The following is a 23,934-nucleotide window of genomic DNA, read 5'->3' as shown; positions in this document are numbered from 1 at the left end:
CCACGCACTAAGCAGCTGGGTGTCAAGATGTTACCACGTACATGTTTCTAATTGCTTGAATTTCTCTCTCATTTGTGTCACGCCTATACTGACGTAAAAATGTTGGCACATATACTTCTAGTACCGTTTGTTACGATTGTCTTTTTTTTTGGCAGGAGTTAATCCAGGTATAAAGTGCCAGAGCATACTTTCCTACCGAGTTCAGCTCAACACGATTCCGTTAATCTATTTCTAAATCTTTGACACAGATTTAAGTGAGTTCTTGAATCAAATTTGAACTGTTCCCAGTATTGTCTTTGTGTTGTGAGACTTTCTGTTCCCATACATCTACATGATTAACCTGACTAAATAATTGTACCAACTGACTACTGGAGTTACGACCGTAATTAAGATAGAGAACGTTGCCTGTTGAGCGATATGGAACGGAATATCTTCCTTTTGATTCTACTCGTTAGGAGAACTGAAAGGATGATTAAGTGTAACTTCACGAGCCATAGTTTATTGTGTACGCAGAAGCAGAGCATAACTGAAAATGCTGCTGAGACTTGCTTGGGTCAAATTTATGTAGGGAATGCTGTAGACTAATGTATCCTTCTTGCCACGTAATCCAGGGTAACTCTATTTTGCTGTGCGGTCGGCGGCCCACTGCACTCGTCGCGGGCTCATCTGACCCAGATCTGCAAGTAGCAGCCGAGCCAAATGCGGACAGGCGCCAGTGTACCAGATACAGCCGTGTTGCATGCTCTCTATTTTGTGCTGATAAGGTGGCGAGTAGCCACTTGTTTCTCCCAAATACAATAGAGGCGTCTCACCAGACGTTTTCAATTGTCTTCTGCTTGATTACCATCTCGTTACATTTATCACACAGACAATATAACTACTAGAAATGTATTAGACAAACTGAGAATATTCTTGGATAAATGATTCTAATTTTTCATCCCATGACACAATTGTTTCTGCACTCTGTCTTCTAAAAAAATATCTTTATTCATTATCATCGGCAGGAAGCATCTGTAGTGCTAATGGTCATTTCTGTAGGTCATTATGTAGGCGGCCCAATTATGCCACGGAGACGTGATTAAGTCACATGCTGTTATGATTATGTTTGTGTTAGTGGAACATTAGTATCGATGCTATTCCTACTCTCTGTAGTCTTTCAGAGTAAAACTTGTTTTCCTTATTACACATATCACTAAATCTGGTTCCGATCAAATCAGGATTCTTAACTTATCTGAGAAACTTTGTTCCAGAAGAAGGGCTATACTGAACGAGATATGATGTTAGCAGTAGCCGAAACGAATACAGTGTAATTTCAGTAGTGGCAGAAAATACGAGTAGTTAAACGAGAGAAGGATTCGTTACGGGTAGGGTGGAGAATAAGTTAGTGTGAACAAATTCATGAAAGCGTTGTTCTCTTTGGATTAGACAGCAAACCAGCGTAAACAACACTAATTCAGGTGTTCATGCCGATGTCACAAGCAGAAGATGAGATGGAGAGAGTAAATCATGGTACATAACGGGTAACGCAATATGTACAACGAAATGATACACTAAAAATTACGGAGGATTGGAATGCTGTTGTTGTGGAAGGAGTTTCCACATATCAGATGCTGTTACGATGATGTTCGTGTTGGTGGAACATTAGTATCGATGCTATTCCTACTCTCTGCAGTCTTTCAGAGTAAAACTTGTTTTCCTTATTACACATATCACTAAATCTGGTTCCGATCAAATCAGGATTCTTAGACTATCTGAGAAACTTTGTACCAGAAGAAAGGCTATACTGAACGAGATATGAAGTTAGGCATTAGCACGAAACGAATACAGTGTAATTTCAGTAGTGGCAGACATTGACACACACAAAGAGATTATGACTATGAGTAGGGTTGCGTGAGTGAGTGAGGATGTTAAGTGGGAATAGATGTGTATGTGCGATGATCTAGTGGAAACAAATGCATTATTTGTAATGAGTCTTCGTATACTTGGAGAAATACAAGTTAAGTAAATCTTCTCTTTACTATGTTAATTTGTTGGGTAATCATTTCTGTTCCTGTCCAGCTTTTGTTATGACAAGAGTTGCCACATCACTCTGTAGCCCACCTCTCCTAACCGTTTTCTATGAAGTTGTACACAAAAGGGCCAGATACAGACTAAGATCAGAACTCAGTAATGATGGAGAATAATTTGAAGTTTGGGGAACCGTCTGGAAGAATCAACGTAGAAAGAACCTTAAGAAAGGGATAAACTGTCTAATAATGTAAGAGAAGAGGAACGCATGTCAACAGGGAAGACACATGTGATCCACTGTTTAAGACCGAGTTTGACAGAACCTTGGAAGAAGTGCAGTAACCCAGATGGCATGGATAAAATTATTTCGGATATTTTGAAATAGTATGGGATGTGGTAACAAAACGACTTTTCAAGACAGTTTGTAGAATCTACGTATGATTCATGTGACATGCCATGAAGACTTTTGATAAAAATTCTTCGCAGTTCCGAAGACAGCCAGGGCATATAAGTGTGAGAATTGTCGCACAATCAGCATTACAGATCACTGCATCGAAGTCTGCTGAGTGACTCACTGACTCGCCATCACCCAACCCTAACCACTAAGGAGGCGGTTAACCTTATACTGTTGAACCCGTTTAACACGGGATTTCCGATATAGTATCCCTAAGGGGGTGCAGAAGGGAATGAAGGGTTTTTTGAAAATACGTCGTTATTGAAGCAGTTTCGAAGCTAGATCAACGAAAACTGGTATTTAGTTTCTTGGTCAGAAATAAAGAGATACGTGAATCAGCGTTTTTGAAAATTGAACCCATATTGGGGTGAAATTTTAGTTTTAAAATATAGCATTACTAAAGAACTATTAAAATATTTTAAAACCTCTATTTATGGACATTGGTATTTGACTTCTTGGCTACAAATAAAAAAGTACATGTTCAGAATTTTTGGAAATTCAACCCCTAAGGACATGTCTCATTATGGAAGCATTTTTAAAGCTAAATCTACGAAAATTTGGGTTTAGTTTCTCTAACGAAAACTCCATGTTTCAAAGTTTTTAGAAATTAAACCATTAAGGGGTGAAGAAGTGGATGAAAATTTTATGGAAATAGCTCATTAGGCAAGAATGTTTGAAGCTAAAGCTGTGAAACTTTGTACTAGGCCTCTGCTAGAACAAAAAATACGCATTCCACTGTTTTTCATAGTTCAACGCCTAAGGGGCTGAAATAAAGGTTGAAACACTTTATTAAAATATTTCATTGTGAAATCGTTTTTAAAGCTAAATCTCACGTGTTTCACTGTTTTTGGAAATTCAGTCCCTAAGGGAGTGAAGCAGTTCCCGACTGAGTGACTGACTCATCATCGGCCTTCCTAAATCTTTAAGGAAAGACACCTCAAATTTGTAGGCGGTATGGATCTTACACAGTAGACATCACTTAGGAAGGGATTGTTCGAAACTCCTCTCCTATGGAGGTGAAACAGGGGAGGTAAGGATTTTTGAAACTACGTCACTATTAAGGCAATAACTAGAACTAACTAGGACTACGAAAACTGATATTTGGCTTCTTAGTCAGTGTATCTACGAAAACTGATAGCTGACTTCTCCGTTAGAAATAAAAAATACTCATTTCAGTGTTCTTGAAAATTCAACCCCTAAGTGGGTGAAATAAGGAATGAAATGTTTTATGGAAATACTTTATTATGAAATCCTTTTTAAAGCTAAATGTATGAAATTTTTAATTTGGCTTCTGAGTTGAAAGTAAAAAATTAATCTACCTCTAAGAGGGTAAAATAATGAGTGAAGATTGTTTTGAAAATAAATTATTATTAAGGGGACTGGTCCGTGAATAGCAGGAGAAACCTTAAAAAAAGTGTCAGTCTTCTACACAGTGTAATTCAAACAATCAGATTTCTAAGTCCATATAATGCTTACCATCTTTTAATACATCTTTTGGGGACATTTTTATGCATGAAGCACAGCTTTATCTCTCATATTTTTTAATTGTATTTATTTTTATGAAGTGAAATAAACCATTCTAATTATTGACGTCCTTTATACGAAGAAAGTAGGTTTATTTTTTTGGTGGAAGCTCTTTACACTACTACCTCCAAAGCGGACTATTGTAAAGATGGTACTGTCGTATATTGTGATACAAAAAAAATTTAAGCATGATTTTCAAAATTTATAGAAATGATTTCAGGGTTTTCCTTCTAGTGTTCTATGTTCAAAGTAAAGTCACAAGAGTAGTCTACTTACTAGTAACGCATGTTTTAAGAGAGTAAACAAAATTTCAGCTCTCTCTTAGTTTTTAGCCAAATTTAAATTTAACTTTAAATTTAAAGTTAAAAATGGCTTTTCCTATTAAACGTGGATGACACTAATGCATCCCAGGTCCATACTCACCTTGTTTCCTTTGTCGTTCTTCCTCCCTCCTCTTTTTCACCTTCTCCTTATAAATGCTTCTTTCGTGGCTTCCTACACTGATTTTTCTGCTTTCAAGAGTCTCCTTTGGGCAATTGCTATTAGAGCTCTATGCACATTTAGTCCATGAGGCACTCCCTTCAGTTCCATAACATTACGCCTTGACACTGCACGCTCATTGAAATATAGAACTGCATCCAGCTCACATATTTTCAGAGTATTTAGACATACTAGAGCAGTTTTTGGTATCTGTTCCCATATAAAATTATTGAAACTTTCATTTAAATGTTGAGTCCTACCATTTAACCATTTCTCTAATAATTTTGTGTCACTGAGCTCCCTGTATATAGGTTTTACAACTTCCATTACAGCAAATGGCAAATAATGTATATGGTTTTAGGTCTCACCTTGGGTAAGAACCTGGAAGCACTTAGACTAGTTGAAGCCGAATAAAGGCTTGTATCACGTTGTATTTCTTTAATAGCAGAGTTAATCCGTTTGGTGAACCAATTTCCACAAAATTTACAGTTTTTAACACCAAACTTCTTAATTCTTCTCATCGCTTTCAAGTGCAATAAGAAACTCACGAACACAATAAGAAACACCCGCACGTAACTACGTCGCACCAAAACAACAGCAAACAATGACTAAACGCTCTCTATAAACACAAGATGAGGAACTATAAAGTTTTTGAAGATTAGCCAACTTAAAAGACTAAACTTTATCTTTAACAGAACTGACGGTGCCTGGGAATGTCGTGTTGTGTGCAGCCACTTTTAAATTCCTCTAATTTTGATACTTTCTGTGGTTCATTTTCCTGGAAGTAAACTTTTTCTCGTTCAGAAAACTACTGAGAATTTTTTAAGGCAAAAACAAAATCTCGATTATTTGACAGTTATTCACGTACAAGTCCGCTTCAAGAATCACTAAACCAACTAAAGCTACATCTACGAAATTTGGAGTTTAGCATCTCGGTTATAAATTAAAAAAGTACATGTTTCATCGTTTTGAGAAATTCAACCCTCTAAGCAAATGAAGTAGGCAATGAAAAGTTTAATGTAACTGTTTAATAATTGAAGCCTTATCAAACCTAAATCGATGACAATTTGTATTTGCTTTTCCTGTTACAAATAAAAAAAAGTGGCTTACTGGGCTTGGAAATGGCGAACCCTAAGGGACTAAAATAGTGGATGGAAAAATGTTAAGAAAATTAAAGAAAAATTTTAAACTAAATTATGAAAATTGGTATTTTACTTCTCGGTAAGGTATAAATAAATATTTGTTAGGGGATGAGAGTTTCTATTGTGATATTTCAATAGAAATCACTACAAGAACTCAAAAGACAAGACTAAAGAAACTTTGGGCTCCAGCTACCAGAATCGCTGTATGGTCAGATGTACATTCGGAAAAGAATTTGAAACTATATGAAAATTGGTATTTAACTTCTCGGTAAGGTATAAATAAATATTCGTTAGGGGATGAGAGTTTCTATTGTGATATTTCCATAGAAATCACTACAAGAACTCAAAAGACAAGACTGAAGAAACTTTGGGCTCCAGCTACCAGAATCGCTGTATGGTCAGATGTACATTCGGAAAAGAATGTGAATCTATGGCCTTAATTTGCGTGAAAAGTTTAGGTGATGCAATATCTGAGGAACATAAAAATTCGATTGAAGAAAATCAAAAATAATCTGTGCAGACCACGCAGTTTACACAAGTGAAGCAGCGGGCATATATATATATATATATATATATATATATATATATATATATATATATATATATATATATATATATATTAAAACAAAGTGGAATCATAATTCATGATTCTGTTTTCATGTGTGGTTAAACATGACTTCATTATTATATTTTCGTTTTCCTAACACATACTACGTCAACCCCATCTTAAACGTACTTCGTGGACTGGAAAAGTTTTCACTTTGTGTTCAGATTCAGTGACAACTGCATGTAAGCGTGGCTGGGTATGTCACAAAGATGTCAGATGTTGTCTGTTCCACGTGACTAGAATAAGTAAAAAAAAAGACTGCTAAAACAGTGACTTTCACTAATAACTGCTTCAGCTGTAGAAAGAACTGAGCTATTGAGTGAAATTCGTAGATAGAACCCCATCTCTTTACTGAGGAATACTGTAGAGTGAATCACACAGTCTCCCCCTTGTTCATCGTCATTTGCCCTTGCCCCCTGCGTTGTTTCCCTCTGTGTCACTAGGTGCAGCGTGCGTTATGAGACTCAAATGGCACCAAGCACGCAATGCAACGTCAACTCTTGTTCTATTACGAACAATCTCCCGTAGACACGTGACGCAGTAGAAACATTTGTACTGTATTTATTATGTTCTATCTTGTAAATGATGTTAAATAAGTGCCTACTGTTTGTTTTTATGAATTAGTTAAGTGACGACTATCATTTACGAATTGTTGATAATTTTAAGCATATCTGCTTTCTTTCATAAGCGTCATGTCCTGTCCGTGTACACCGAAGGATAATTAATTTGTTATGCTGGTATCACATACTCCTCGGAAATGTCCCAAGCAAAGGAAGTGCCGCAGTATTCCAATGGGCGACGTTTATATCTTTGCGTCCAATCTGACACAAATTTCCCAGAGTTCCCATAAACCACTCAAAATGAATATCAATATAGCCTCTCTATACAAGAACGCTTGGATACCTTTCCCCATCGTTGAACAATCTGAGTTGCCACCAGTTATCTGATTTGCTCGATGTTGAATGGACATGAAAATAAACCATAATGTTCGTTACATTTCTCATTCTTAATAAAACGGGAAATAGTGTCGCAATTTAATCTGGTTAACCTTTAATATTTTGTCAGCAACGTTAAAGGATCCGTTGCAGGTGCAACTGCACTTAGTAAGAAAAATTCTGAGAAACACATGTGTACTTTGTGTGTGTCTGTGTGTGTGTGTGTGTGTGTGTGTGTGTGTGTGTGTGTAGCCACTTCCATTACACAGCATCGCGACATAAACGAAGTGAAATAACGTGCCTCTGCCATTTTTGTCCCAAAAATACATTAAAGTCCTTCCTTTTGCAAATAAACAATGCAAAAACATGAATGTGCCGTACGTCTCTGCCTTCACCTTGGTCTCCCTCGATAGTTTTTACCCTCTACACTCACCTCCATTACCGTATTGACAATGCCTTGATGCCTTAGGAAATGTCGGATCAACAAGTTCCTTCTTTTAGCCAAGTTGTGCAGTAAATTCCTTTTCCCTCCAGTTCAGTACTTTCTCAGTAGTTGTTCGATACTGCCACTTAAGCATGAGACTGTAGCACCACATTTCAGAAGATTCTATCCTCTTCCTCACCGAAATGTTTATCTTCTACATTTCACTTCTGTAGAAAGTTACATGCCACACAAATACCTTCAGAAAATTCTTCCTAACACTTACACTCGTATTTCCGTATTAACAAATCTATCTGTGTCAGGAAAAAGTTATTACTTTTCTTGGCATTAGCCGTCTGTATTTTGCCCATCGTCAGTTACTATGCCGCACAAATAGCATAACTCCTGGACTACTTTTAGTGGCCCATTTCCAAACATAATTTCTTCAACAAAACGTTATTTATTCCGACTGCATTAACCTTCTTTTACTTTTGTTTTATGACATCTTTTAAAGACACTATCCATTTCATTTAACTGCTTCTCCGAGTTCATCATCTCTGACAGAATCACGGTGTCAACGTCAAAGCGCTAAACTTTATTTCTTCTCCTTGACCCTTAACTTCCTTCTATTTGGTTCACTTAATTGGTCGCTGAATGTGCAGACCGAATTACTACGGAATAGGCAACAACAATGCCTCTTTCCCTGCTCTACTGCCGCTTTCCTTTCATATCCTACTACTCTGGCTTATCTGCATTTCGCTCCCTATATTTAATTCCTGCTGACTTCAAATAATCAAAGAAAGATCTGCAACCAACATTATCGAAAGATTTCCCTTAGTCTTCTAATGCTATAAACGTGCCTTTATGGAACCTATCTTCTAAGATAAGTGGTATTCCCCACGTTTTTTCGCAACCCTGGAACCCAAACAAATCTTCACGGTGTCAACGTCAAAGCGCTAAAAAAAGAATCCCGAACTGAGACTCCCCTAGATAATTTGACTGAAAAGAACCATGAATCTTTAATGCGCTGGATCTCAAACAGCTTGCTCTCATCCTTGGAGCAGAGAACAGAGAGTTAAAAAAAAAGATATGTGGTGTCACCGCCAGACACCACGCTTGCTAGGTGGTAGCTAAAATCGGCCGCGGTCCATTTAGTACATGTCGGACCCGCGTGTCGCCACTGTGTGATCGCAAACAGAGCGCCACCACAAGGCAGGTCTCGAGATACGGAATAGGACTCGCCCCAGTTGTACGACGACTTTCCTAGCGACTACACTTACGAAGCCTTTCTCTCATTTGCCGAGAGACTGTTAGAATAGCCTTCAGCTAAGTCCATGACTAAGACCTAGCAAGGCGCCATTAACCGTATCTGAAGATAGTCTTATTTGTATTATCAAGAGCGATGTACCACAAGGATCGAATAAAGTTAAGTATTCGAGGAGCTGCATACTTTTCTTATTAGAATTCACTACTTATCCTGTTCCAGAATTCACGCCCGTCTGCGTTAGATAGCGTGCATTTCGACCCCGTCTATCTACAAGGTGTTGGCACATTTACCAACACATCAAAATATATATATATTGTTTTCTAGTTCGTTCAACTGATGTATATAGCTTTCATTTCTTCTTTCTGGCTTGCCATCTCAGATCTTGATATTCATACAACAGCTTTTTTATTCTCCAAAGGTCTCATATTTTCAATAATTAGATTTTGTCCTTCTGTTAGCCATACATGCTTCTACAGCCTAGAATTTGTCATATTGCCATTTCTGTCAGTCTAGAGTTTTAGAAAACTGTATTGCTCCCTTTGCCGTATTTTTATACTTTCTCCTTTCATCAGCTAAAAGAATATATCACGTTTTCCAAGGGTTTTTACTGCTTATTTCTTTACACTTATTTGGTTCGCTGCTGCCTTCACTATTTCATGTCGCATCGGTATCCATCCATTGTCTGTTGTATTTTGTTCCCCTGTTTCAGACAACTATCTAATGCTCCATTTGAAATTCTTGATAATTTACGGTTATTTCTGTAAATCTAGGACCTAGATAATTAACTATCTCTCCGAAATTTATTACATTTTAATCTGCAGCTCTCAACGAAAAAACTATGCTCAGGATGCACATATGTCTCTGAATACTTGTAGGAGTTTAAATTCCGGGTATGAAATCTCTGCTGTACCATTATACAGCAGTCTGAAACTTCCGTCTGTAGGTGTCTTCCGCACGTGCAATCTCCTTCCATGATTCTTAATTCAGTGTCAGGAGCGATTAAATCACGCTCTCTGCAAAATTCTAACAAGCGGCTTCCCCTTTTATTCCTTGCCTCATTTTTGTGTTATGGTTACTATTCTTTGCAATCTGATAAATTATATAGGCAGTAGCCACGTGAAGATAAAAAGGTACCTCATAACTATGCTTCTTCTCCGTAGGCTAGTATGTGACATATTGCTGTACTCTCTCAAATGCATAAAATGGTTTAACGGTTGGATGCAATGTCAATCATTGACAGTAAAAGAGGTACTACTTTTCGTAACATGTATTGAAATAGCCTAAATAGATACAGCACCTTTGCAATGAGATAAGCTCAATTATTGGCCTGAGCTCCCAGTTGGTGCACATCGACAGCGCAGAAAGATACGTATATAGCTTCTTTTATGTGTTACTTCGTAGATTCTTACTTAAATTGCGTGTGAGTTTCGTATAGGAGGTGTCATTTCTAGTTTTAGTTACTGTAATCGTAAATTCAGGCTGATTGTAGCACAGTCGATAGGCATTTGTACAGGTTAGTTCATACATTCTTTGCGTGTTTCCCTTGCGTTATCTAGGCATGGACTCGTGTCTCAGTAACTGTTGTTCAACATCGATTAGAATGGACAGGGACTGTGATTGCTGTGTTCGGATGAGGGGTGAGTTGGCATCCCTTGGCTCACATCTGCAGGCGGCGCTGACTTCGGTCGCGCAGCTTGAGGCTGTTGCCAATGGGCACCACTGTGGGGAGCCAGACTTGGGTATCAAGGGAATGTCAACCTCGTCCCGTCTGTCCCCAGATCGGTCTGCCCCTGTGGTTGCCCCGGTTGCTGCCCGCAGTGGGGCTGAGCCCTCGCCTGTGGTTGATTGGGAGGTCCAAGGCGCGTCATGCAGCGAAAGACGTCCCCGGAGGCTGATCAGTAAGCATCCCCGGTGCGTCTGACAAACAGGTTTCAGGTACTGTCTCTGGCTGAGCCAGATGCAGCTGCCTGCCCTGTTTTACAGGATGATTCTCAGTCTTCAAGATCCGGGCAATTGCAGAGGGTGGGCTCTTTGGTTGTTGGGGGCTCCAATGTTAGGCGCGTAATGGGGCCCCTTAGGGGTATGGCGGCTAAGGAGGGGAAGAAATCCAATGTACACTCAGTGTGCATTCCGGGTGGAGTCATTCCTGATGTGGAAAGGGTCCTTCCGGATGCCATGAAGAGCGCAGTGTGCAGCCAGCTGCAGGTGGTGGCACATGTCGGCACTAATGACGTGTGTCGCTTTGGATCTGAGGAAATTCTCTCTGGATTCCAGCGGCTATCTGATTTGGTGAAAGCTGCCGGTCTTGCTTAGGAGATGAAGGCAGAGCTCACCATCTGCAGCATCGTTGACAGAACCGCCTGCGGACCTTTGGTGTAGACGTGGGAGGAGGGTCTGAATCAGAGGCTCGGACGGTTTTGCGACCGTGTTGGCTGCTGATTCTTTGACTTGCGCCATAAGGTGGTGGGGTTTCGTGTTCCGCTGAATAGGTCAGGAGTTCACTACACTCAGCTGGCGGCTACACGTGTAGCGGAGGCTGTGTGGCGTGGACTGGCTGTTTTTTCAGGTTAGAAGGCCTTGAGAAAGGACGGGGTGGGCTGCAATCTCAAAGGGTGCGTGGCAAATACAGGACGTGCTTGGATCAAGGAACAGTCGGATTTGTAGTTGTAAATTGTTGTAGTTGTGCTGGGAAAGTCCCTGAGCTTCAAGCGCTAATAGAAGGCACATAAGCTGAAATCGTTATAGGTACCGAAAGCTGGCTAAAGCCTGAAATAAATTCTGCAGAAATTTTTACGAAATCTCCGACAGTGTTCAGGAAAGATAGATTAGGCAGAATTGGTGGTGGAGTGTTTGTGTCTGTCAGTAGTGGTTTATCTTGCAGTGAAGTCCAAGTAGATATTCCGTGCGAATTGGTATGTTGGCGAAACTAAGTTAATAATTAGCTCCTTCTACCGACCCCCAGACTCCGATGATATAGTTGCTGAACAGTTCAGAGAAAATTTGAGTCTCGTAACAAATAAATACCCCACTCATACGGTTATAGTTGGTGGGGACATCAACCTTGCCTCGATATGTTGACAAAAATACTTGTTCAAAACCGGTGGTAGGCAGAAAACATCTTCCGAGATTGTCCTAAATGCTTTCTCCGAAAATTATTTCGAACAAACGCGAATTGTAAATGGTTGCGAAAACACACTTGACCTCTTAGCCACAAACAATCCAGAGCTGATAGAGAGCATCATGACTGATACAGGGATTAGTGATCACAAGGTCGTTGTAGCTAGGCTCAATACCGTTTCATCCAAATCCACCAGAAAAAACGCAAAATAATTTTATTTTTAAAAAAAGCGGATAATGTGTCACTAGAAGCCTTCCTAAGAGCCAATCTCCATTCCTTCCGAACTGACAATGCAAATGTAGACGAGATGTGGCTCAAATTCAAAGATATAGTAGCAGCAGCAATTGAGAGATTCATACCTCATAAATTGGTAAGAAATGGAATTGATCCTCCATGGTACACAAAACAGGTCCGAACGCTGTTGCAGAGGCAACGGAAAAAGCATGCGAAGTTCAGAAGAACGCAAAATCCCGAAGATTGGCTAAAATTGAGAGACGCGCGAAATTTGGCACGGACTTCAATGCGAGATGCCTTTAATAGGTTCTACAACGAAACATTTTCTCGAAATTTGGTAGAAAATCAGATGAAATTCTGATCGTATGTAAGTTACACAAGCGGCAAGACGCAGTCAATACCTTCGCTGCGCAGTGCCGGTGGTACTGTTACCGACAACTGTGCCGCAAGAGCGGAGTTATTGAACGCAGTTTTCCGAAATTCCTTCACCGGGGAAGACGAATGGAATATTCCAGAATTTGAAACACGAACACCTGCTAGCATGAGTTTCTTAGAAGTAGATACCTTAGGGGTGGCGAAGCAACTCAAATCGCTTGATACGGGCAAGTCTTCAGGTCCAGATTGTATACCGATTAGGTTCCTTTCAGATTACGCTGATACAATAGCTCCCTACTTAGCAATCATATACAACCGCTCGCTCACCGATGGATCTGTACCTACAGATTGGAAAATTGCGCAGGTCGCACTAATGTTTAAGAAGGGTAGTAGGAGTAATCCATCGAACTACAAACCTATATCATTGACGTCGGTTTGCAGTAGGGTTTTGGAGCATATACTGTATTCAAACATTATGAATCACTTCGAAGGGAACGATCTATTGACACGTAATCAGCATGGTTTCAGAAAACATCGTTCTTGTGCAACACAGCTAGCTCTTTGTTCGCACGAAGTAATGGCCGCTATCGACAGGGGATCTCAAGTTGATTCCGTATTTCTAGATTTCAGGAAAGATTTTGAGACCGTTCCTCACCAGCTGCGGGCCTATGGGGTATCGTCTCAGTTGTGCGACTGGATTCGTGATTTCCTGTCAGGAAGGTCACAGTTCGTAGTAATAGACGGCAAATCATCGAGTAAAACTGAAGTGATATGAGGTGTTTCCCAGAGAAGCGTCCTGGGACCTCTGCTGTTCCTGGTCTATATAAATGACCTGGGTGACAATCTGAGCAGTTCTCTTAGGTTGTTCGCAGATGATGCTGTAATTTACCGTCTAGTAAGGTCATCCGAAGACCAGTATCAGATGCAAAGCGATTTAGAAAAGATTGCTGTATGGTGTGGCAGGTGACAGTTGAGGCTAAATAACGAAAAGTGTGAGGTGATCCACATGAGTTCCAAAAGAAATCCGTTGGAATTCGATTACTCGATAAATAGTACAATTCTCAAGGCTGTCAATTCAACTAAGTACCTGGGTGTTAAAATTACGAACAACTTCAGTTGGAAAGACCACATAGATAATATTGTGGGGAAGGCGAGCCAAAGGTTGCGTTTCATTGGCAGGACACTTAGAAGATGCAACGAGTCCACTAAAGAGACAGCTTACACTACACTCGTTTGTCCTCTGTTAAAAAATTGCTGCATGGTGTGGGGTCCTTACCAGGAAGGATTGACGGAGGACATCGAAAGGGTGCAAAAAAGGCAGCTGGTTTTGTATTATCACGTAATAGGGGAGAGAGTGTGGCAGATATGATACGCGAGTAGGGATGGAAGTCATTAAAGCAAAGACGTTTTTCGTCGCGGCGAGATCTATTTACGAAATTTCAGTCACCAACTGTCTCTTCCGAATGCGAAAATATTTTGTTGAGCCCAACCTAAATAGGTAGGAAAATCATCAAAATAAAATAAGAGAAATCAGAGCTCGAACAGAAAGGTTTAGGTGTTTGTTTTTCCCGCGCGCTGTTCGGGAGTGGAATGATAAGGAGATAGTATGATTGTGGTTCGATGAACCCTCTGCCTAGCACTTAAATGTGAATTGCAGAGTAATCATGTATATGTAGATTGGAACTTCTAGGCCCGCTGAAATACTTGGCAGTTCACTATAGCGGACATTCTGTTCCTAAGAGCACTAAAGTTATTGATATGCAATCAGAAAAAGAAAGAAGGTGATGTATGGAAGGAAAATGTGCAAACAAACTTTCTCGTAAGGATTAGATGAAAGCTTAGGTAGTCTGTTTAGCAAACGTAACATTACTCTGCAGAAAGGAAAGCCGCAAATAAGCGTCTCTGTTCCTTCATGGGCGTTCGTGGACTTGCAGAAGACAAACAGATGGCTATCGTTTTATGTTCAGACAATAAACCTCTCCAGATATTTCCAGCTATTCGTGAGCAGCTCTTACAACACCGAACGAGAACCCGCTTTGCGGAATGGTTCATCCGTTGGCGCTGGTAAGATAAGGAGAAACGAATAGGCAGCTGACCCGCATTCTCATCGATCGTGTCTGCAGGTACTTAATCAGCAGGAACGATCGCATGAGGTGACTTTACGGTTTCAAGTACGGTGTAAATTCCGGTGTAAGACATCCACTTCGAAATCTAGCGCGTTAGAGTGCCCCCCACCCCCTTAACCCCCACCCCGTCGTTGAACGCCTTGGCTGTATAACTGTTATTGGTCCAAGATAATGCTGACAACCTAGTCGGTTTTGTGAAAGAAGGTATGGTTATTGCATAGTCTCTGTTTACAGTCAGTATCCTAAATGTGTCACATCCCGTTTTATAACGAAGTATATCGAAGATGAGTAACGTAATTAAGGAATTTGAAAAGAAGCTTAAAAACGCAGACGTACAAGGGATGTCGTACCCCCTATTTCTTAATCGATTTCGAGATTTAGATAATAAACTGAGAGTAAACCAGAAGAAATTAGCCTTTAGTAAACGATTTGGAGCATGCAGGTGGACAAATGTCATATTTTTATACCTTTTCACCTCGAATCAGACTGTATGATGAATTAAGGCTTACGATTGACAGTGCTTCTCCTCGTTGGATATCCTAACGAGCATTATTGTATTTAATGGTTAAAACTCTTTCCTTTGGGAAGAAGAGTACGGTCAGTTTTTAATACGCCTAGCAGCATGTGACTGCCTTATTGTTATGTGATCTCTTACACTTAGTGTTAAACACCCAGTCTTTAGTTCAACATTTTTCTTCTAAAGAAAGGTATGCTGAGGATCAATTATTGCAGCAGTGACTAGCTACTGACCATGAACACAAATAAATTTAATGTCCTGCGTATAAATAGATTAACAAATCCCCTAGACGATTACACTATTGGCGAGAAGTCACTGGAAACAGTGTTGCTATAACAGAAACATGCCTTTTTATTTACAGTTCTTTTTGTAAACATAATATGTACCGTAGCTACTTACGAGAAGTTGGCCTACATGTTTCTTAATTTTTATCTCACCCTTTACACCTAATATATTTTATAACTTTACATGTCTTCCAGTTAGTTTCGTTTACCTTAGACGCTTTTTTCTACTTTACTACGAGAGCCGTTCAATTAGTAATGCCCGACATTTTTTAAACAAAAATTCATTACTGTACATAGACCAACTTCCTTGTTCTTGCTTCACATTTGATGTCTGTCGTATGCGCCGGTGATGCTTCGAACAGCTCTGGCAGATGGCAGAGCTGTAGTACAGCGTGAAAATGGCGTCTACACACGACTCATGTTACTAGCATCGTGCTGTTATTGAATTCATGTGTGCAGAAATAGAACCGAAGGTGAACATCCATAAACGTTTGTGTACAGTGCATGGCGATACTGCAGTTGATACGAGTACGGCTGGACGATGGGTAAAGAGAGTTACAGCCTCAAGAAATGCAGAAACAGAGCTCCATGATCGGCCACGCTCGAGACGTCCTTCGCACCCACTGGACATCATTGCCCTCATCCACCCTACAGTACAGACCTGGCACCCTCGGACTTCTATCTCTTTGGGCCGCTTAAAGATTTTCTACGGGAAACACACTTTGGAGATGACGAGAGTATCAGTCATGTAGTGAAAACATGACTACGCCTACAGCATAGGAACTTTTATCAGCGGGGAACATATGCTTTTCCGTAAAGTCATAGAATGTCATGGAGACTACGTGCAAAAATAGGACGTGGACAAGTTGATGTATATTGTCACCAAATTCTGAGTCTTAACAATAAATATGTTCTGAAAAAAAATGTGGGGCATTACTTACTGAACGCCCTCGTATGTTCATTACCATTTCATAGAAGTTTCATCAAACAGGAAACTCAAAATTGCACGAATATAAATACCATGAGACTTGTTTATAAACCAGTTTCACTGTAGATTTTACACGATCCTCCATACCTGTCGTGTCAAATGTCGGGCAGTTGGCCTCAGCACAACACGAAAACGGTTAAAATACTTATTCATGTCAATCATATGTCACAGAGGTATGTTACGGAATCGGTACTTGGTTGGATGCTGAGTGAAATCACGATCCAGCAAAGCGATTTATGTTTTCCGTTACTTACTTTAATCCATTAAGGCACATAGCGGATGTGTTCATTCACATAGTCATAATCAGTTTCATTCCTCTTACATCGCCAATACGAGTTTATGCTCTAATGTCATAATTGAAGGACGTCTGTCAATGATCTTATTTGTTTTGAGTCGTCAGTCTTCTGCCTGGTTTGATGAAGGCAGCGACGAATTCGTGTGCCAACCACTTTTTCTCAAAGTAAGACTGTCACACTCCTTCCTCAATTATTTGTTGGATGGACTTCAGTCTCTGTCTTCCCCTATAGACGGCACCCTACAGCTTCCTCTAGCATTGTGGGAGTAAGTCCCTGACAGCTGAACACATGACCTACCAACCTGTCCCTTCTTCTAATCAGTGTTTTCCGTATGTTCCTTTCTGCGTGGATTCTGCGGAGAACCTCCTCATTCCTTATCATATCCATCCACTTCGTTGTCAACATCCTTGTACAGCCACGTCTCAGATACTACGATTCTTTTCCGGATTTCCCACAGTCCAAGACTGACTGCAGTCAACTCTGTTCTCCAAGCGTACATTCCAAGAAATTGCTGTCTGGACGCATATCCGAGTGGTGATGGGTTCAGAGACTGCCAGAACGAATGTACGGAGCCAGTGAATTGGAGGCACTGTGTTGTGGCTGGAGCTGGGTTCCACTCAAGAAGCTGGCAGGAATTGTTGCTTTAAGCCACAGCATACATCATTCCAGCCCTTCCTCATGGTAGACTTGCGCTGCAGAACACCAGGCCAACATTACAGAATTTCCCAGCGGCCAAATTGTACAGGTAATTGTTTCGCATATCCATTGTCTGACTGCTGTGGCCTGTCTGTGACCAAAGGTTCAATATTACTTCATTCTACCTCCCCTTTACTGTCAGTCCGTATTCTCTGTTCATTTGTTCATTCCATTTAGTATGTAATGTAACTGAGTCGCCCAGACAACCGCGTGTTAGCACGTCGCTTTAGCTATTCTGGAAGGGGCAATAGCGTGGATCGAGTCCACATGGCGGGTTAACGACTTGTGCTGGTGTGCTTGTCAACCTGCACGTGATTTTCAGGTTTCCAATAACTATGTGTACACCGGGTAGGTACTTATACCCTGCCTCAGTTACACAATCTAACAACGTTCAGGGAACGCTCTCACTCTCTTATACGGGAGAACAGTAGCCACAGACAGAAGAGGATACAGACCTCGTTCCAAGGGGTAAAGGGTGGCGACAGGAGGGGCATCCGATCACCACCTATCACTAACGTTGCTAAATCCAATAATTAACATGCCGACCTCGTGAACATACGAGATAATTGCCGGGAAAATACAGATCACTGAAAACTATAAATGACGTCGTTTGACTCTGAACTGTAATGCCACTACTGACCACTTCATTTATTTCCGTCTTCCAAGTATAAACTGAACAAAAGGGCTTCAAATTGCCTCCCTGTTTTACACCCGTTTTAATCCAAGTACTTTATTCATTATCTTCCATTCTGATTGTTCCCTCTTTTTTCTTGTTCATATAGTACTTTCCCGTCTTGATATCACTTTTCTGAAAATTTAGAACACTGTTGTGTCACCGCCAGACACCACACTTGCTAGGTGGTAGCGTTTAAATCGCCGGCGGTCCGTTAGTATACGTCGGACCCGCGTGCCGCCACTGTCAGTGATTGCAGACCGAGCGCCGCCACACGGCAGGTCTAGAGAGACTCCCTAGCACTCGCCCCAGTTGTACAGTCGACTTTGCTACCGATGGTTCAGTGACTACATACGCTCTCATTTGCAGAGACGACAGTTTAGCATAGCCTTCAGCTACGTCATTTGCTACGACCTAGCAAGGCGCCATATTCAGTTACTATAGTCTGAACAGTTAATATTGTGAATCATGTATCGTCGAGAGCGACGTTCATCATTAATGGATTAAAGTTAAGTATCATACTAGCTACGTCCGCTTTCTGAATTCTAATTCCTTGTCATGATCCAGACCTCACGTCAGTATATTCCTTCCCTCCTCATGCCAACCTGCGTGAGCTAAAACGCGTGCATCACGGCCTCCATTCGCAACACGGTGTTGGCTCTTCTGCCAACACAACAAACACATTGTACCATTTTGCATTGCCGAGGTCATTTTATAGGTCGACTAATGTTATGAACGAGTCGTGATTTGTCCTACGTGTTATAGCTATTATAAATTGCGTCGTCAGAACTACTTCTCTAGTGCCAATACCTATCCGAAAACCAAACTGATCTTCCAACAGCTTCTCAGTATTTTCTTCCATACCACTTCATACAGTTCTCGTCAACAACCCGGATGCATGAGAGCAAACTATCGCACTTTGTGCACTTGCGATCTTCGGGATTTTGTGGTTGATATTTTCCAAAAGTCTGATGGTGTGTCCCTTGTCTCATAGTTTCTGCATACCACCATGGATAGTCGTCTGTTTGTCTTATCCACCAATGAATATAGAAATGAAAGTGTCTGTATCTCAGTTTGCAGATCGTTGCTTTTCATTTAGAGATTATCGTCTTCGGGAGATGTCACCCATTCTCAGATCATACGTTGTAGTTACAGAATAACCTCCCGTAAACGACCTGCCTGTTCAGTGTCATATGCCACTGAACTGACAGTTCCTTTGCAGCAGGTTACTCTGTAACTAAAATGTATGATACGATGATGACCGGGATTTCCCAAAACTAATAACTTTGAAATTAAGAGCAACGATCTCTAGATTGAAAATATTACACAATTTTGTATAAATAAGGATTGCAGACAACTTCCTTGTAACGAATGTATCCAGTTTTGATTTTAGAAATCCAGAAAGAATGTTGTGAAGCCCTTCTGCCGTACTTGATCGCAAGTACTTCTTCGCGTGATTTCACACAAAAAACAAAACAAAACAAAAAATCAATACAAATTTATATGATGCACACGACATCCTGTACATCGACTGAAATTCAAACTGAATCGTGAGCGGCTGAAAGAACAAAGCTAACACACAAGATATGGGACAATACACAGAACAGAAAATTTCAAGTACCTAAGAGAAACAATACAGATTACAGGAAGAAAAAATAGGGTATCTGATGAAGAGAGAAGAGCAAAACTAGAAACGGCCTACAAACTGACTTGGAATCACCACAATGTGGAAGGTATCTGAAAAAGTCCAAGCTACAACACTACGAGACGGCGGTGCTACCAGAAGCACTACACGCAACCGAGACCTGAGTAGACACGAATCAAACAGACAGAGAAGACGGAACGAAAAATACTCAGGAATATATTCGGGGCGACGCAAAAAGACGGGGTATGGATAAAGAGACCAACTGAAGAACTATACGAACACACAGAGAAAATAGCAGTTCAAATCAGGAAACCAAGACTACAGTTTTACGGACACCTCAACAGAATGGTACCACATAGGATAATGAGACAGATCTTGGACCGGGTAAGCACAAGGATATACAACAAATGGATGAATGAAGTAAGAAATGACATGGAACAACTCAACATCACACAGGAAAGAATACAAAATAAAACACTCCTTAGGAAGCTGATCAGAAGAAACAAACTACAAGAGACACCACACAACAAACGAACACAATGGACCGAACAGAGATGACAAGAACACAGCCAGAGGATGAAGGAACACTGGTCGAACAGGGAAAAAGAGAAGCCGAAGAGAACACAGGACCTAAAGTGGACCGAAGAACGGAATGAGAATCACAGCACACGAATGAGGGAAGTATGGGCAGGATGTAAAGAGAAAAAGAGAAAACGACAGGGATGTATATATATAGTAATTCTATGAGACTGAGGATACTTTCCAATCCAGTCTTTGTAGTTTTCTTCAGTTGAAAATTCAGTGGATTTTTGGGGTACTGGCGCTATCCTTCGCCACTTGCCACTGATGCACTGATTCTCTCCACTGTTTGAAAAGGCTTCTACAAGTCTCCTAAGTGTAAGCTTGTTACATGCTTGCTGAAAAGGAAAAAGTGAGAGTAAGATTGGGTTTGAGGACGCTGGTTGCTCAGAGGTCACAAACATGGAATCGATTGTAGTGTAACTTGAGCTTGTAATGGTTCTTTATTTGCGAAACCATTACCACCCGTCAACCCAATTTTTCGATACCGTAGATTAATGAATACTTTTCTACGTATTGCCTCATATTTGTAACTCTATTCATATTTTGTTTCATTTTTATATGTATGTAGTCGATGTTTAGAGATTTTGAAATCGATATAATGACTAGTGTGAATATCACTGTACTTATTGTTAGTTATCATTGATGCTGGCTTGTGACTTTTGGCGCGGAAGCGTACAGAGTAGTCAAGTTTTTGTGTTGAATATGAACAGTTTTGACTTTGCGTTGGAAATGAAAAGATGAGTCTGAGTTCTGGACAGTGAAGGTTGTTGTGAGTTTTGTTAGGAGCAGTGACGGCTGCGTAATTCTATGATGAAGTAATGTTTTGAACATGCGAAAATATAAGAAGTTTAATAAATGCGAATTAATCCTGAAAGATTGTCTTCGTAAGTTCTTCAAGTCGGCGTAATTAACATCCGAGTGCCTTTCGCACCAACAGCGATAGTCGTGCCACCTACACAACAATTTTGATTACGAGCCAAAGCCAGAGCGGGTTCGTCGTTGGATTGCAAATACAAGATGAGTGATATCATTGTTAATTCTCTTCAGTGACTGCAATCAATTGATGTAGCAATACCTGTCACATTAAAGACCATTTAGTTGCGGAGTAAAAAGATCATACTTTGAGTGCACGACGTGATAATTTTTGAACTAATTAACTGTTAGTGGAGGTATAGTTATACGCTCCTTAACAAGGAATATAGTTGAATGGATTATAAAGTAACTATACAGTAGCTTAACGCAGCAGGCTGTAGCATACGGATGCTGCCACACGCCAAACAACGGAGTGCTGCGGGTTGCCGCCCGCTTGAGACGACTGGAAGCCAACTGCTTCTCATCTCGAATGCGACATCCGCTGCGGTATGGAGGGCGCCACATCCGCCGGATATAGCCTACACTAGTTCACTCCTGCGAGTCACGTGACAACGAACAGTTTCTCGGTGTTCCTCTGAGTGGCGGTCTTTATTGGACATCGCCCAGTAGCTGGGCAGTCAGTGCAAATTGCTCTCCCGACCTTACCTTCTCGCCTCAACAACGGAATTGCCACCCGGTCTACCCATCATCGCGCTACGCGTGTCAGTAAAACCGGAGGCAACGACAGCGCGTTTTATACACACTCCGCCTACTGAAGTGTTTCTCGTTAGTGAACTACAATGCACTCTACTTGTACATTCAAGAACTGTTGTCATATTAGTGACAAACCGTCATTAGATTAGGACGATCTTTACATTGTATTTACTCAGAAGCTGTTTCAGTGGCTAACGTTATTGTGTACTTGCCTTTTACTAATAAAGTTATATTGTTCTTGGGTACTTGGGAATCTTCCTCTATATGTGCTAGCATCACCCGAAACAGTATACTAGACAGTCATTATTAAAGTTAACTCCGTCCGAACAGGTCTCGGAACTCCTAACAAAACCGACCAACCGCCGTGTCATCCTCAGCCGAGAGCCGTCATAGAATTATGGTATGAATTGGCATGAGGTCAGCATATCGCTCACCCGCAATTTGTCAACTTTCGTCAAGGTGCTGTCACAAGTGGTGCCACAAGGGTTGCTTGCCAACAGCACGCGACACACGCGGAGGGCCGGCTGGGTGGCCGAGCGGTTCTAGGCACTTCAGTCTGCAACCGCGCAACCGCTACGGTCGCTGGTTCGAATCCTGCCTTGGGCATGGATGTTTGTGATGTCCTTGGGATAGTTAGGTTTAAGTAGTTCTAAGTTCTAGGGGACTGATGACCTCAGCTGCTAAGTCCCATAGTCCTCAGAGCCATTTGAACCATTTGAACACCCGGAGGGTCACCCATCCATGTGCCAGCGAAGCCCGGCAGTGCTTAACTTCTGTGGTTTAACAAGAAAAGGTGTTACCACTGGGGCAAGGCCATTGCCATCCAGCTGTTATTTGTTAAGTACTATTTTCAGTAAACGTGTACAAGAATTAAGGCACCACCTAGTACTAACTCTGTATTCTCAGTACAAAATGAAGCTGTTAAAAGGTAAACTAGAAATACATTGACCTCCATCGTCTTCTACGGATTTATTAAAGGCTTATTCTTATTTGTATGGTTAAAATTACTTGATAGGTGACACTTCACTCGTTGGAGCTGGTGTCCTCCGGTAGGAGTGCTCAAACTGCCAAACTGCCAAAATAGTTGATCAGTTCACTTGCAGATACTGGTCTGGCATTCTCTCTTTACGTGTTGGGATGTCGAATCATCGATCAGGCACTTGTATTTCGTATTTCATCATCATGATAACCACAGACATTACACACACACACACACACACACACACACACACACACACACACGGGAATGAAATACAAACGTTTCACACACAGAACTAACTAAACACACTAGATAATTCCGCACAAGACGCGATTCAGCGTCATATGTGATGCTGTCATAATCATAGAAATCTGCTTACATGAGATATGCTTCGCACGATATCGTGTGGAACCGAGTTCTTCAAGCCCATAATTCATCATTACGTCAGGGAGATTATAGTCAAAAATATAAGAAACAGACACTGTGTTGCACTTTATCGCAGGGGTTAGTCCATTACTTTGCATTGTTGAAAGTCGTAGGTTCGAATATTTTCCGATTTCGTGAATTTTTTTTATTTCTTGATCTAATCAAAAGATTTTGACTACGATTTTTATTCAGTTAATTGGTTGAAGCAAATTTTTTTATTTTTAATTCCTTGCCACGTTATTTTCACTATCGTATTGAGTTTTTATTTGCTTTTATTTTCTTACCTATAATTCTCTTCTCATCTGGAATCTACTTGCGTCGTGTAGAATCTGCTACCAGGTACGAAGACGGGCTGTTCTTCAGCTGGTAACGTGGCACGTCGCGTAGCCAACGAGAGGATAGTTTAAGGTAACTAATAAGAGCGAGAACTTACTATTTGCTTTTAGTGCTCAAACTGAAATTTTTCTGCCTCGTAGAGGTTAGCTTTAATAGCCGTGAACAAAGCGATCGTGATTTTAGTTTTGTCGCAGTTTGTTAACGACCACTTTCTCGGATATATTACACATCACGAGGTTGTGGTTAGGTTGGGACA

Source organism: Schistocerca americana, chromosome 5 (genome assembly GCF_021461395.2).
Source record: "Schistocerca americana isolate TAMUIC-IGC-003095 chromosome 5, iqSchAmer2.1, whole genome shotgun sequence".
Lineage (NCBI taxonomy): Eukaryota > Metazoa > Arthropoda > Insecta > Orthoptera > Acrididae > Schistocerca > Schistocerca americana.
The sequence above is the reverse complement of the archived record's forward strand: the minus strand, read 5'-3'. Positions refer to the sequence as shown.